The following is a 15,026-nucleotide window of genomic DNA, read 5'->3' on the forward strand; positions in this document are numbered from 1 at the left end:
AAGCAAGTGTCCCTTAAAAATTGAAATATTACACTGAACCATGAAAACATTAGTGTAATTAATCCCCAACAGATTGCAAATATTTTCAAATATTCTAAGGCAGTGATGAAAAGAGGCAATTCTAACAAACAGTAAAACATAGGAAATTCTTGTCCCTGCTCAATCTATACATGGTGAACAACTTCAGATGAAATCACTCATGTTGCACGAAATTTTCAAGAAAGCTTCTTTAGGAAATGATGATACTTCGATATCATTATAAAACAATGCATTACAAACATTTTAGAAGCTCTTTCAGATACTGTAAACTCATCTTTTCTGGGTATGCAATTTCCTGATTGACTAAAAATTGTCAGAGTGATCTCTATTGGTAATACGGGATATGAAGCAAATAGACCATTACCATGCTTTGGCAAAGTTATAGATAAATTTAATATGTAACAGTTCAGTAAACTTTTTGGACAAAAACAAAATCTTTACTGATACCCAGTATGACTTTGGGAAAAATATATCAACAGCTAGTATTATTTATGATTTTCTGCACAATGCTCTAGGAAAATTGGACAAAAAGATGATGCCAATGTCATTTTTAGACTTAGGTAAAGCAACTGACATATTTGATCATACAGTAAATACTATTTGAGAAGCTCCATGTAGCATTAGAGGCACTGCATTAAAATTGTTCAAGTCATACATGTTCAAATGGAAAACAGAAATAAAACATGAGCCAAAAGAAAATACTAAGTGATGTTTCTCACATATGGAAATCTAGAAGAAGAAGAAGAAGAAGAAGGATTTCCACAAAAACCTACTCATGGACAATTTTTTTTTTTTTTTTCCCCTGTGCAGGTCGTCGTTCCTGAGGGTTGGCAAGCATAATTTCTCTGATGTTTTGGCAGATATTTGACAATTTTGTTTTAGAAATGTGTAGCTGGATTCAGCCCAAACAAATACTACTCATCACATCTTTCATGCGATGCCCAGTGTCAGTTTGTTTCCTATCACTCACATGTTTCGAAGTGAAATTGTTTTATTGACATGTATTAAAAGTGATGATAAAACACAAAGAATAACCAGTACTTCAGCAGCTTCAGCACCACCCTGGCCTGTGATGACTGGTACTGCCATGCAATAGTCATACTCAGTTTCTTTTGCAGAACTGTCACGTTTTACTGTCCCTGTTAATACATATTGATAAAATGAATATTGCACTAGACTAATTTAGCACTGCTTTATCACATGGGCTCATAAAATTCCACTTTAAAAATCATTCTGTTTGCAACAGGAAAAAAAAAAACTGCCACTTTCTGTCAGTGCTGGGAGTTGCACAAAAGATGTGATGAGCAGTATTTTGTTTGCACTATCTCCAGCTACATGTTTCAGCTATAAAATTGCAAATATCTGCCAAAACCTCAGAGAAAAAATGCCTGATGATTCTTAGAAGGGACACCTGGTATAAACGAACAAGAGCTAAATACTGAGTCACACAAAATACCTATTTTCACACATCAGAATCCTTAAAGGAAACTAAAAAACAGCATCCAATAAGGCCTCGGGAGGCCCAGCAATACCGACCATCTGCCGTGTCATCCTCAGCCAACAGGCATCACTGTACACGGATATGGCGGGACATGTGATCAGTAGACTGTGCTCCCAGTCGTTGTTATTCTTTGTGACTGGAGCTGCTATGTTTCAATCAAATAGCTCCTCATTTGTCCTAACAAGGGCTAAGTGCACTCTGCTTGCCAACAGCAGTAACAGACCTGGACGATCGTCATCCAAGTGCTAGCCAATCCTGACAATGCTTAACTTTGGTGATCTGATGGGAATCAGCATTACCACTGCAGGAAGAACATTGTTCTCTTACAGAAAACATGCTGAAGCAATTACAAGCAGCTCTATATAAAGCTATAGACAAGCTAAGTAGCTGGTTTGAAGGGAATAATTGCTTGACAAACACGAAAACAAAATTGTTTCAAATGACGTACACATTTATGCAAAACAAATGCAACACTGAATAAAATACCTTACAGCTTACACTTTTTTTCTGATAAAACAAATTTTTGTGCTGTCCAAACATGTTAACTAGCACAGAAAGCCATGTTTCTAAAGCCTTCAAACCCCCTGCTCCTCTGTACTATGTATACTCGAAACTTGTTAATAAGTGAGGAAGACTTTAAACGGCTTAAATAAAAATGAAAGTATAGCTCCATGCAGGAATTCCCATTATTGTTATAAATAAAAACTTCAATATCCATGAACATGGTACAAGACAGAAAGAAAAGTTCCATATCCAGTCAGTAATGGCAGCAGCTTCTAAATCTTTCCACTAAAAATATTGTAGTCCTTCACAAATTTACAATACATGATATTCATTTTTATTTATTTATTTATTTATTCATCCAAAGAACATGAATGGCATGGATATTGTCAATACATAAAGGTACACAATACAGAAACATAAATACTTAAATGTATACAAGAACAGATCTGACACTACTTCCTTTACTATGTTTACAAGATTGTACAAAAAAAAATGGTTCAAATGGCTCTGAGCACTATGGGACTCAACTGCTGTGGTCATCAGTCCCCTAGAACTTAGAACTACTTAAACCTAACTAACCTAAGGACATCACACACATCCACGCCCGAGGCAGGATTCGAACCTGCGACCGTAGCGGTCGCGCGGTTCCAGACTGATGCGCCTAGAACCACTCGGCCACACTGGCCGGTGAGTTTGTACATCTAATTTTGTTATTCAGTTGAAAGTATTGTAAAATGCCTCTAAACTACAACAGTTAATCATTAGCATAATTTACAAATAATTTCAGGTAGTTCTTATCACTTTTCCAAATGATAGTTTTTAGAGTCTTCCTGATGGTATGTATTTCGGTTTTATCTTTGAGCACTTGTAGAAGCTTGTACAATTTAATTCCATTAAACCGCACACTATTTTGGGTTTTTGTTTCGTTTTTCCTAGTGGAATGTAAGTGGTGGCTGGATCTGGTTCCAAGTTCATGTAGAGACTTGTTCACTGGATACTGGTTGATGTCTTTCTTTATATGGATCACATTCACATGAGACAGTCTTTATTTCCATAGATTTCAATAACTCAGTACTGTGAGGTTTCTTGTTATTAACTACTGTAATTGGTATCGCCCTTTCTTTTGTAGCTTAAAAATTGTTTGTATATTTTGCTCATTTGTTTCCAGGCTATGCCCCAACTAATTATAGAGTGAACATAGGTAAAAATGTTGTCCTAGTGTACGAGCTACTTCTTACTGAATTTATTACCCTAAAGTACAAAGCATGTTGCTTCCCTGAGGCACTAATATGGCCAGTTCACTTTAGCTGTGAGTCGATATGAACTCATCCCTTGATACATATACTGTGAGCTCATCTTTCACTTTTAGAGTTACTGTTGGGTTTCTGCTAATGTGGGAACTAGAACTGTTTATTTTTTTATTTATACACGGAGGGTTAATTTTCTGTTATCCATCCATGTGCTGAAGTGAAGTGTTTCATCAGCTTTTTTTTAGTACATCAGGCAACTCATCACTGATTAGAATGTTACTGTAATCAGCAAACATTACTGTTTCACATGTTTTTGACATTCTGGGGAAAATAATTTATGTAGCAAGAAAAGTATTGCTCCAACATTAATGTGTTCTAGATTAGATGGTTCTTTTACAGTATGATTTGAGTTTGAGAGCTCTCTGTTTTCACCACACTTTTATTATGTTGCCCTCTTGTCTTGTCTTTTCGGAACAAGCTTTACAATTGATCTTAAACTAACTTCCCAGTGAGCTAGAGAGATGTAACTTTCAACATAGCTCAGAACTAGATGACAACACATTATTAACTAGCTTTCTTGCCTGTTGTGTGGCAGAGGATACTTTGTGTTCCACTGCCATTTCCTCATAATCCTGATTCCAGTTGTGAATGGGTTGCGTGAAGAACAATTACTGGTAAACCTATGCATGATCTCAGACATCACTAATGTTTAAATTCACGGCATTTTTGTGAGATACATGTAGGAGGAAGCAATATATTGGTTGACTCAGGAGAAGCAAAACTGAAATAAAGATGAAATTTAATTATCTGTTGCAATCTCATCAACATGTTTGAAATAAGCTGAAAAAATTCACACACACAAGACTAAAAAGCAAAAACTTATTATTTAAATAAAAATGAATTTATATCCCACATTTTTAAATTGGACTAAAAAGTATAAAATAATTTCTACTAACTGCACACAGATTCCTAAACCCATACAGACAGTCTTGAAAATTTGTGATTGTGTATGTTTAATAGCTATGAAAATATTTGTAAGACTTAAAATAAGAAACATGGGACACACACAATACTGATTCACAAATAGTTCACCTCCTTACTAATATTTATTACACACACCCTACTTTTTGTTTTAAATCTTACAAATACTTTTATAGCTATTAAAAAAACACAATCAAATTTTCAAGGCTATCTGTATGGGGCTGGGAGAAATTATTTTGTACTTTTTAGTCTGATTTAAAAATGTGACATATTAAAATTTCATTTTTATTTACATACTTGTGTTCTGGTATGAATAGCTCCTCAGTTCTCCTAACAAGGGCTAAGTGCACTCTGCTTGCCAACAGCTGTAACAGACCTGGACGATCGTAATCCAAGTGCTAGCCAATCCTGACAATGCTTAACTTTGGTGATCTGATGGGAATCAGCATTACCACTGCAGGAAGAACAGTGCTAGCCAATCCTGACAATGCTTAACTTTGGTGATCTGATGGGAATCAGCATTACCACTGCAGGAAGAACATTGTTCTCTTACAGAAAACATGCTGAAGCAATTACAAGCAGCTCTATATAAAGCTATAGACAAGTAAGTAGCTGGTTTGGAGGGAATGATTTCTTGACAAACACTAAAACAAACCATTTGTGTGTGCCCAGTTTGTTTAACAGAATTGTGTGATTATTTTATAAAAGGCTTTGGCAAAGTCAAGGAAGATCTCCGTTCTCTAGTGCTTCCAGAAGAACATTTGTAAATTCAGCTATAGCTGATCTTATGCAATTATATTTGTAAATGATGAGTGTAAGAGAAAAGCCTATAATTTCAGCGTCACCTTATTAAAAACTATTTCATCATTTTCACAATTTAATGAAACACTAAGGATAGGACTAATTTTTTCATGGTATGTTCTCCCAAGGACCTCAATAACTTTGAGGTAATGTCAACTACTCCATGTGCCTTGCTTCTATTTGGGTCTTTCAGTGTTCTGCAAATTCTCACAATGTCATAGTTCTGATTTTCTCTTCCCTTTCGGTAAATTCATCAAATTTATTTGGTTTGCACAGCCTTTCTGTATATTCCTTCTACCTTTCCCTTCTTTGATCATATCTGGCTTGCCACCTGAGCTCTTGGTATTTATACAGGTGCTTCTCTTTTCTCCAAAAGTTACTATAATTTTTCTATATATAATGTCTATCTTTCCCATAGTCACGGATGTTCCTCAGACTTTGCATTTCTTCTTTAGTCATTCTTCTTTAAGTGTTTCACACTTTCTGTCAGAATCATTTTTGAGACATCTGTATCTCCTTTTGCCTGCTTCACTAGCTGTTTTTTTTTAATATATATATTTTTTATTTTCTCCTCCTGTGAAATAAATTCAATACCTTGTGGGTTATCCGAATATTTCTACTGGCTCTCATCTCTTTGCCTAGTTGTTCCTAAGGTGGGTTCACTGTACCATCTTTTATATTGTTTTTCTAAACCACCAGGGCAAATATCTATCAATCTCCTCTGTATCAGTTGTTGCCTAATGCTCCCTTTGAAACTCTCAACCATCTCTCACACTTTCAGTTTATCCAGGTTCCGCCTCAATCTTCTGCTGTTTATTAAGTTTCAATCTGCAGTTAATAACTGATGAACTATGGTCCGAGTCCATGACTACCCCTAGAAATATTTTGCAACTTAAACTTTGTTTTGGAAAAAATCTGTTACCATTACACAACCTCAAACTTACTGGTCTCTTTCACATATACATTATTCATTAAGCATCCTTAGACCATGGATTAAATTATGCTTAGTGCACAATTCTGCCAGGTGCCTTTCCCTTTCTGTTCCTTCCCACAGTCCATTTATGCTATTTTTCCTTCTCTTCCTTATTATCAAATTCCAGTCACTCTTCAGTATCAACTTTTCATCTCGCTTAACCATCATAATAATTTATTTATGTGTCCTTTTGAGTCTGTAGCAGTGGCCAATTACAAGAATCATCATTTCGAATAAAATACTCAAGCTTTTGATATCTGCCTCCACCATCGTAATCAGGAGTTGAAATCACTGACTGACAGGCCTGGCACGGTGTTCTGCTTATATATATAAGGTAGTATCTGGAAACCTCCAGAGAGGGATGGAGCGACATATGCGGGGAAGGCAAGTTTGCCAGTTCCTAGGGGTTCCGTTTTGTCGTGGAACAGGGACACACGGTGCAAGCTGTTGGCACCACGTTTCAAACTGCTGCTCCCACCTGTTACAAGTGTCAATCGTAAGTCTTTGCTTCACCCAATATCCAAAGCCTGCCCCAATGCTGTACTAAGTGCGTACCCCGGGTCTCTGTTAATTTGTTGCTGTTTATTCTAATTTCTCCCACAACTTTTATAACATAAACCCAGTATAATGATGACTGAGCCAAAACTCTCTTTTTTCTAATCGTATTTTATGCTTGTTTTCTAAGCAATGTTCAGCCATAGCTGACTTCTCAAGTTCCCTGTGTCTGATATGTTGGGAATGCTCTGCAACAATGAAATGATTTGGCCCATGTAAATACTAGCAGAGTGGCAGGGGACACCATAGATGACAGGAACTCCATTGCTGTGCCATCCGTAATCTTCATTGTTGTACATAAAGTATGTTGTCTTTAAGGTATGGTGGAACAGCTTGATGATCTCAGGTGGAAATTGTCAGGCCAAAAGGTCCAGCATGTCTTTTACCGGCACTCTAGTGAAAAGTGACAACATGCAGATTAACTACACTCATGCTCATAAACTAACGATAATGCTGATACATGGTGAAACAACTCTCTGGTGGGTGGTTTGCAGGTTTGAATCACCTCGGGGTATAACCAAGCAGTGCATTTGACCTGCGGTCGTCGCACGGTGGTGCTGCCAGTAGTCCACATATGCTGAGGCGTGTTGGTGCATGTCAGATTACGGTGCAGCGAGTAAGTGTGCAGACGTGCTAGTGGTTACTATGTGTTGAAAATGTCTCAAAGAATACATATTGATGTTATGAGGGGTAGAATACCATGGCGACTGGAGGCTGGTCAAACACAGCAGGTCGTAGCACGGGCCCTCTAAGTGCCACAAAGTGTGATTTCAAGATTATGGCAATAATTCCAGCAGACAGGAAACGTGTCCAGGCCCTACAGTATGGGATGTCCAAAGTGTACAACACCACAAGAAGACCGATATATTACCATCAGTGCCCGCAGATGGCCACAGAATACTGCAGGTAGCCTTGCTCGGGACCCTACTGCAGCCAATGAAACAGTTGTCTCCAGACACACAGTCTACAGACGACTGAACAGACACGGTTTATTCACCCGGAGACCTGGAAGGTGCATTTCACTGACCCCTGGTCACAGGAGAGCTCGTAAAGCCTGGTGTCCAGAACACAGTACATGGTCATTGAAACAGTGGTCCCAGGTTATGTTCATGGACGAGTCCAAGTATAGTCTGAACAGCGATTCTCGCCGGGTATCCATCTGGTGTGAACCAGCAACCAGATACTAACCCCTTAATGTCCTTGAAAGGGACCTGTATGGAGGTCATGGTTTGATGTTGTGGGGTATGGGATTACAATTGGTGTACCATATTTACTCGAATCTAAGCCGCACATGAAAAATGAGACTCGAAATAAAGAAAAAAAAAATTTCCCGAATCTAAGCCGCACCTGAAATTTGAGACTCGAAATTCAATGTTGTTGTTGTTGTTGTGGTCTTCAGTCCTGAGACTGGTTTGATGCAGCTCTCCATGCTACTCTATCCTGTGCAAGCTTCTTCATCTCCCAGTACCTACTGCAACCTACATCCTTCTGAATCTGCTTAGTGTATTGATCTCTTGGTCTCCCTCTATGATTTTTACCCTCCACGCTGCCCTCCAATGCTAAATTTGTGATCCCTTGATGCCTCAAAACATGTCCTACCAACCGATCCCTTCTTCTACTCAAGTTGTGCCACAAACTTCTCTTCTCCCCAATCCTATTCAATACCTCCTCATTAGTTATGTGATCTACCCACCTTATCTTCAGCATTCTTCTGTAGCACCACATTTCGAAAGCTTCTATTCTCTTCTTGTCCAAACTGGTTATTGTCCATGTTTCACTTCCATACATGGCTACACTCCATACAAATACTTTCAGAAACGACTTCCTGACACTTAAATCTATACTCGATGTTAACAAATTTTTCTTCTTCAGAAACAATTTCCTTGCCATTGCCAGTCTACATTTTATATCCTCTCTACTTCGACCATCATCAGTTATTTTACTCCCTAAATAGCAAAACTCCTTTACTACTTTAAGTGTCTCATTTCCTAATCTAATCCCCTCAGCATCACCCGATTTAATTTGACTACATTCCATTATCCTCGTTTTGCTTTTGTTGATGTTCATCTTGTATCCTCCTTTCAAGACACTGTCCATTCCGTTCAACTGCTCTTCCAAGTCCTTTGCTGTCTCTGACAGAATTACACTGTCATTGGCGAACCTCAAAGTTTTTACTTCTTCTCCATGAATTTTAATACCTACTCCGAATTTTTCTTTTGTTTCCTTTACTGCTTGCTCAATATACAGATTGAATAACATCGGGGAGAGGCTACAACCCTGTCTCACTCCTTTCCCAACCACTGCTTCCCTTTCATGCCCCTCGACTCTTATAACTGCCATCTGGTTTCTGTACAAATTGTAAATAGCCTTTCGCTCCCTGTATTTTACCCCTGCCACCTTCAGAATTTGAAAGAGAGTATTCCAGTTAACGTTGTCAAAAGCTTTCTCTAAGTCTACAAATGCTAGAAACGTAGGTTTGCCTTTTCTTAATCTTTCTTCTAAGAAAAGTCGTAAGGTTAGTATTGTCTCACGTGTTTCAACATTTCTACGGAATCCAAACTGATCTTCCCCGAGATCCGCTTCTACCAGTTTTTCCATTCGTCTGTAAAGAATATGCGTTAGTATTTTGCAGCTGTGACTTATTAAACTGATAGTTCGGTAATTTTCACATCTGTCAACACCTGCTTTCTTTGGTATTGGAATTATTATATTCTTCTTGAAGTCTGTGGGTATTTCGCCTGTCTCATACATCTTGCTCACCAGATGGTAGAGTTTTGTCATGACTGGCTCTCCCAAGGCCATCAGTAGTTCTAATGGAATGTTGTCTACTCCCGAGGCCTTGTTTCGACACAGGTCTTTCAGTGCTCTGTCAAACTCTTCACGCAGTATCTTATCTCCCATTTCATCTTCATCTACATCCTCTTCCATTTCCATAATATTGTCCTCAAGTACATCGCCCTTGTATAAACCCTCTATATACTCCTTCCACCTTTCTGCCTTCCCTTCTTTGCTTAGAACTGGGTTGCCATCTGAGCTCTTGATATTCATACAAGTGGTTTTCTTCTCTCCAAAGGTCTCTTTAATTTTCCTGTAGGCAGTATCTATCTTACCCCTAGTGAGACAAGCCTCTACATCCTTACATTTGTCCTCTAGCCATCCCTGCTTAGCCATTTTGCACTTTCTGTCGATCTCATTTTTGAGACGTTTGTATTCCCTTTTGCCTGCTTCATTTACTGCATTTTTATATTTTCTCCTTTCATCAATTAAATTCAATATTTCTTCTGTTACCCAAGGATTTCTAGTAGCCCTCGTCTTTTTACCTACTTGATCCTCTGCTGCCTTCACTACTTCATCTCTCAGAGCTACCCATTCTTCTTCTACTGTATTTCTTTCCCCCATTCCTGTCAATTGTTCCCTTATGCTCTCCCTGAAACTCTCTACAACCTCTGGTTCTTTCAGTTTATCCAGGTCCCATCTCCTTAAATTCCCACCTTTTTGCAGTTTCTTCGGTTTCAATCTGCAGTTCATAACCAATAGATTGTGGTCAGAATTCACATCTGCCCCTGGAAATGTCTTACAATTTAAAACCTGGTTCCTAAATCTCTGTCTTACCATTATATAATCTATCTGATACCTATTAGTATCTCCAGGATTCTTCCAGGTATACAACCTTCTTTTATGATTCTTGAACCAAGTGTTAGCTATGATTAAGTTATGCTCTGTGCAAAATTCTACAAGGCGGCTTCCTCTTTCATTTCTTCCCCCCAATCCATATTCACCTACTATGTTTCCTTCTCTCCCTTTTCCTACTGACGAATTCCAGTCACCCATGACTATTAAATTTTCGTCTCCCTTCACTACATGAATAATTTCTTTTATCTCGTCATACATTTCATCAATTTCTTCATCATCTGCAGAGCTAGTTGGCATATAAACTTGTACTACTGTAGTAGGCATGGGCTTTGTGTCTATCTTGGCCACAATAATGCATTCACTATGCTGTTTGTAGTAGCTAACCCGCACTCCTATTTTTTTATTCATTATTAAACCTACTCCTGCATTACCCCTATTTGATTTTGTATTTATAACCCTGTAATCACCTGTCCAAAAGTCTTGTTCCTCCTGCCACCGAACTTCACTAATTCCCACTATATCTAACTTTAACCTATCCATTTCCCTTTTTAAATTTTCTAACCTACCTGCCCGATTAAGGGATCTGACATTCCACGCTCCGATCCGTAGAATGCCAGTTTTCTTTCTCCTGATAACGTCGTCCTCCTGAGTAGTCCCCGCCCGGAGATCCGAATGGGGGACTATTTTACCTCCGGAATATTTTACCCAAGAGGACGCCATCATCATTTAATCATACAGTAAAGCTGCATGTCCTCGGGAAAAATTACGGCTGTAGTTTCCCCTTGCTTTCAGCCGTTCGCAGTACCAGCACAGCAAGGCCGTTTTGGTTAATGTTACAAGGCCAGATCAGTCAATCATCCAGACTGTTGCCCCTGCAACTACTGAAAAGGCTGCTGAACCTCTTCAGGAACCACATATTTGTCTGGCCTCTCAACAGATATCCCTCCGTTGTGGTTGCACCTACGGTACGGCCATCTGTATCGCTGAGGCACGCAAGCCTCCCCACCAACGGCAAGGTCCATGGTTCATGGGGGAAGTCGAAATTCAAGGGGAGAGAAAAGTTTTAGGCCGCACCTCCATATCGAAACAAAGTTGGTCCATTGTAATATGAGACACAATTTAGGTGGAATGAAAGACGATACAGCTACAGTAGTTTGGTTCTAGTCGTAAGCTTAGCAGTTAAGCTTTACCAGGTAGCCATTGCTATGCGTCAGGCGCTCCGTCCGTATTTATACGGGTACCCTTCCTTTTTCACGTGCTTCGTCTGGTTTGAATCGATTGCTTATTTTGCTTTGATCTGATAAGTGCCGTTTTCTTTGTTGTAGGTGTTTACGTCACTCTAAGCTGAAAATGCATTACTGTACTGTGTAATGCATTGTCGCATTTTGATAGTGCGTGTTTACGGCCTGTCGCCGCTCGCGGCATGACTTGCTTTTGTGCGCGCTGCCGCCGCTTTAAAAAAAAAAAAAAAAAAAAAAAAAAAAAAAAAAAAAAAAAAAAAAAAAAAAAAAAAAAAAAAAGGAGGAATCGTCTCATTAGCGAAACAATGGCAAGAGACTGCTATTTGTTGTTACTTACACTGCTGCTTTCTTTGATAATGATCAACAAGAACCAAATGCGTATGATAGAACATGCGTATGATAGAACATGTTCTGAACGAGAGTTTTGCGAAAATTTTCCTCCGTTTGAAAATCTTTGCGGCCGCTTCTTTAGTACATCAAATTCTGCACAGAAATTGGCCATCTTACATTTAAAATCTAGTCAGTTGCCGTGCTTCATTTCTGACTGTATCACTATTAGGCATAAGAATAATACGAATATAAACATGACACGATACGTATATTCTTCCGCGTTTGCTGTTGTCTCACTCTAGTTTCGTAGTTTATTTCGCAGACAGGATTTAAATGAGATAGCAACAAACACGAAAGAATACATGGCAAAATGTTTATATTCGTATTATTCTTATGGTGAAGAGAATACTGCATGTGATTCACATTTCATCAGGTTCCTATTAGCAACCATCTCTTCTCACAGGTAGGAAAAAACTCTGAACATAGAGTTGGCCAAATTGACAAACATCCCTAACAGTCTTGCCAGTCGGATTTTCGTAGTACACTGAAATTCTGCTACATTCGAAGATGAACAATACGGAATTTGTATTTACTTCGTTGGATAATGTATGAAAATGCAGTGGTCGAAACTCGGGGCGGAGAAAAAAAAAAAGCTCATCTTCTACCTTTTTTTTTAAATTTATTTACTGATGCAGAGGTTTTGGCGCCAGTATTTATCTTTGTGCCCACAAAGCATGCTTGTGTAGCGCTACATATATTCGACGGCAGAAGTTAGTTGTGGCGGCACCTATCAACATTTTTCAGAACTTCCGCTTGCTTTGCACTCGATTCTAAGCCGCAGGCAGTTTTTTGGATTACAAAAACCGGAAAAAAAGTGCGGCTTAGATTCGAGTAAATACAGTACATACACCCCTGCATGTCTTTGACAGAGGAACTCTAATAGGTCAGGTGTATCGGGATGCCATTTTGCACCAGTACGTCCGCCTTCTCAGGCGTGCAGTGGGTCCCACCTCCCTCCCGATGGATGATAACGCATGGCCCCACTGAGCTGCCTTCATGGAGGAGTACCTTGAAACACAAGACATCCGGCGAATGGAGTGGCCTGCCTGTTCTCCAAACCTAAACCCCATCGAGCACGTCTGGGATTCTCTTGGTTAACATATTGCTGCACGTCTTCAAACCCTTAGGACACTTCAGGAGCTCAGACAGGCACTGGTGCAAGAATGGGAGGCTACACCCCAGCAGCTGCTCGACCACCTGATCCAGAGTATGCCAACCTGTTGTGCGGCATGTGTACGTGTGCATGGTAATCGTATCCTATATTGATGTCAGGGTACATTCACAGGAAAACAGTGGCATTTTGTAGCCCGTGTTTCGGGACGGTCTTCTCGACTTATCACCAATACCGTGGACACAGATCTGTGTCTTGTGTGTTCCCTATGTGCCTATTTTATTAGTGCCAGCTTTATGTAGTGCCACATTGTGTGGCACCACATTCTGCAATTATCCTTAATTTATGAGCATGAGTGTATGTCATTTTTGCCTATATTTATTGTATCTCATCGTAAGTTCTTATCATCATTATTGTAGTAGTAGTAGTAGTAGTAGTAGTAGTAGTAGAAGATTTCTATTTTCTTCTTCATTTTTAGATGCTTTACCATTTGATTTTGTGTTCGTAACCCTGTACTCACCTTCCCAGAACTCTTGTTCTTCCGATGGACTTTGCAAATTCAAACTATAACAACATATTAATTTCTCTTTAAATTCTTTTATCTATCCAATACATCAAGGGTTTTAATATTTTCGCTCCAGCCTGTGGAATACCAGATTTGTCCTGATGACATCATCCTCCTGATTAGCCCTCATCTGGAGACCTGATTGGGACATTTTTAGCTTGAGAATATTGTACCCAAGAGGACAAAATCATTAAACCCATGTGTCCTATCAAAACAAAATATGTAGTTCCACTTGCCTTCAGCCATTTACATTATCAACACAGCAAGGCCATGTTGACTAATGTTACAAGACCAGATCAGTCATCCGGACTGTTACTCCTGCAATTACAGAAAAAGCTGTTGTACATCTTCAGAAACCATATGATCGTCTGGCATCTCTGCAAATGGAGGGATGACTGATGAGGTTAAATGGTAATCGTATCCCATATTGATGTCAGGGTACATTCACAGGAAAACAGTATGAACTATGAAGTCACCGGTCCCTTGATCCTTTGTGCGTCAAGCCAGAAATAGTTCCCAGAGAGAAAGGACAGAAAAGACAAATCCCAATGAAGCCAGCTATATCTGAGAATCAAGAAAACCAGAAGAGAGAATCAACAAGAGGTGAGAGAAGGTCCAGGTGGTAGACTTTCATGCATCCTCTGCATCCAACAGTGGTTACCACCCCTTCCATTACCACGAGAAAACTAACTACATGGACAAGTTGATAGAATCTGAGGAAAGACAATTATGGCAAGACAGTAAACCAATGTCAGATGCAAAAGAATGAAAAAGGTGGGATGGGCAGGAGTCAGGCCAGGCCACTGACCAAGGGCAGCCATGGTCCCCCAGGATCGGAGCAGGCGAAAGGACATGCTGCCAATCCCTCAAGCAGCCAAAAGACCAATGTTCCTACATCACAGAGAGGAGTAAAAACCACTTTTGTGGTTAAAATGTAAAATCAAATCGTCCACTAGCACCAGAGGCAGCCTGCCAGCAAGTTTAAGGTTTCTGCATACGGTGGCCAAATTAGGGCAGCCCAGTAGGATGTGGGCCACAATCTCTGCAGATGTCCCATCTTTTAGCTTCAATAATACCTACATCCTTTTACTTAGGTATTATTAATGTACAAAATATTTTCTCTCTTTTGTATAATCTTTTCCCTTTCTACTCTAAACCCATCTTTCTTTGCTTCCAGTGGATGCCATTTCGATAACATCACGCTCTACTGATTTGTTTTCCCAAACCTCTGACTTCTCCACGATGCTAATCTGTCTTGCACTCGATATTGCTTCTGTCTGTTTAGGGGAGGGATTCCCAAACTTTTCCTCTGATGGAACAGTTAACCCTGGTACTTTGAGGGAACACCTTGTTTATCATGTTTAGAGATTAATTTTTTTTTTTAATGAGAAAAAACTTTTTTTACTCCGTGATTACTTCAATTTTAAATCTTAACTACACACACAAATTATGAAATTTTCTTTTCCAGAGCACTTATTCAAT

The sequence above is a fragment of the Schistocerca nitens genome, chromosome 9, assembly GCF_023898315.1.
Source record: "Schistocerca nitens isolate TAMUIC-IGC-003100 chromosome 9, iqSchNite1.1, whole genome shotgun sequence".
Classification (NCBI taxonomy): Eukaryota; Metazoa; Arthropoda; class Insecta; order Orthoptera; family Acrididae; genus Schistocerca; species Schistocerca nitens.